Source organism: Oryctolagus cuniculus, chromosome 16, assembly GCF_051225735.1.
Source record: "Oryctolagus cuniculus isolate XC-2025 breed Fujian yellow rabbit chromosome 16, ASM5122573v1, whole genome shotgun sequence".
NCBI lineage: Eukaryota > Metazoa > Chordata > Mammalia > Lagomorpha > Leporidae > Oryctolagus > Oryctolagus cuniculus.
In genome coordinates, this window is record NC_142882.1 from 21,030,371 (window position 1) to 21,032,917 (window position 2,547).

Sequence of the window (2,547 nt, forward strand, 5' to 3'; positions counted from 1 at the left end):
CAGCTTCCCATGGCTGGCAGGGTCTCCGCCCAGCCTCGCTCCTCCTCAGGCCTGTGCTCAACATTTGCCCTCTAGGGCCCTGTGTGCTGTGTCCCCCTGCGACGACGCTGCAGACCAAGGCAGGGTCCTGTCGATTTCTCGGTGTGGAATGGTCCACACGCAGGCGCATTGCGCTCCCCACCTCTCCCCTCCCCAGAGCACAGGTGTCTCAGCAGACTGCCGCTGGGCCCAGGGCCCTGCTTGGAAGCTGCTGGGTGTGGTGTTCTCAGCCCCTGCCATCCTTTCCAGGCTCAGAACTGTCCGGGGTGTGCAGCAACTGTCAGCCCCCGAGTCAGGGGGTGGAGGGAACCCCCGGTAGTGTCGCTCACCCCGGGACACGGACAGCAGCTGTCCTGTCCCCAGCCACAGTCCAGTCCGGGAATAAACCTGGGTGGCAGCCAGGCTGCTGCTTGGGTTCTCTGAGCCTCGTGATGGGAGGAAGAAGCTCCCAGGCCCCCCAGATCTGAGCCGCCCAAGGCACCTGGGCACAGCCGTGGTTTTCGGGAAGAAACATGCGATGTCTGGTCTTCCATTCCACTAGGGAAAATCTGCCTTCTCCAGAATGGCACAGTGTTTTTCTTAGGTTTGTTGTCTTTCAGTTGATCGCAAATGCAATCCCAGGGCTTGGCATTTTTTTAAAAAGATTTATTTATTTATTTGAAAGGCAGAATTAGAGAATATCTTGCATCTACTGATTCACTCCTCAAATGGCCACAACAGCCAGGGCAGGGCCAGACTGAAGCCAGAAGCTTCATCCAGGTCTCCCACACGGGTGGCAGGGGCCCAAACACTTGGGCCATCTTTTGTTGCTTTCCCAGGCCATATGCAGAACTGGATCAGAAATAGAGCAGCCGGGACTCAAACCGGCAACCATGTGGCATGCCTGCATTACAGGAGGCCCAACCTGCTGTGCCGTGATGACAGCAGGGTTTGGCATTTTGAATGCTTCCGTGGGAAGAGACTGGGAAACTCCCTCCCACACTGACTGCAGAAAAATAATACAATTCACAAGAGATAATGGAAAACACATTGGGGAGTTACAAAATTCCCCAGAACGTGAGTTCCTCTCCTGTCCAGAGGGGCAGACCTGTGACAGTAAATAAACTACTCTTCTTTTTCCTGCTGTGTGGCTGTGGCACTTTTAAGTTGAATCCTATAGGCTCAGGCTTGGTGATGCTTAGACACACCCGGTGTGGTGCACAGCTTCCTGGACATGGTGGTACTTGGTGGCATCCCTGTTGTCTGAGAAGGGTAGAAACTGCTGCTTCTCCTTTTGAGCTCTACTAAGTGCCTGACCGTTTCTTTCCCTCGAGTGAGCACTTGGCACAGCAGTCAGGATGCCACCTGGGACAGCGGCGCCCCATATCAGAGTACATGGTTCAAGTCCTGGCTATGCCACTTCCCATCCAGCCTTCTGCTAACGTGCACCACAGGAGGCAGCAGATGATGGTCGAGGACTTGGGTCCTGGCCACCACATGAGCGATCTGGACCGGGTTCTATGCTCCTAGCTTTGGCCAGACCCAGCCCTGGTTGCTTAGGGCATTTGGGGAGTGAACCAGCGATGGAAAATCTTGTTTAAAAAAAAAAAAAAGTGACTAGCCTTGACCAGGGACTAGAGGCCTGCAGTCAGTGCTGAGTCTACAGGTTTTTGTGTGCACCTGCATTTTGAGCTCATTTGTGAAAACCCTGCCTTTGGGGACAAGATAGTGCTTTGCCACTTGTGATAATGCCGAGGCCAATTCAGCCCATGAAAATCCAGTGGATGTGGGCTGTCAACGAGGTTTATATAAAGCCTGTTTGTGTAGTGTGAACCCAGTGGTTTTTCAAGTACTTGCCTCCTGCGTACCAGACCTAGTGCTGCTGGGAATAAAACCCAGCAGCTGTCCCCATCCACTGGAAGCTGCCATTACAGGAGACAGAAAACACATATGAAATACATAAGGTATCAAATGGCAAGGACAGCCGGAAGGAGAGGGAGATGGTGAAGGGTACAGAGGCTGTGTATCTCTGGAAATCTGTTATCTTCAGGCCGTTGCCTCTGAAGTTGAGTTGGTGAGTCTGTGTAGGCACACCCATGTGACTTTACGGCTGTCTGGCCTGATCTGACTTGGTAGCACCTCTTTTCCTAAATGGGATGGAAGTGGTGAGAGCAGGCGTCCTTGTAATTTCTGACCTTGGGGAGACAGCATGAGGTCTCCCAGTCACTAGGTGTTCCTAGATGCCTTATAGCAGCTCATTTATCAGGTGTCTTCATTGTGCAGAGTGTCTGATTCTGTTGGATGTTCTTGCTATTAGCATCTTGCCAAGTATATGATTTGCACTAATTTTCTATGATTTGTCAGTGGGCTTTTTATTATGTTGATAGCAGGCACTGAGGGATATAAGGTTTTCATTTTTATGAGGTCAGACCTGAATATCTCCTTTTGTTGACTGAGTTTCTGCATCGCCAAACCCAGTGCTAATAAACTTTTGCACTATATTTTCCTTTTAAAAAATTATTCCAGTTC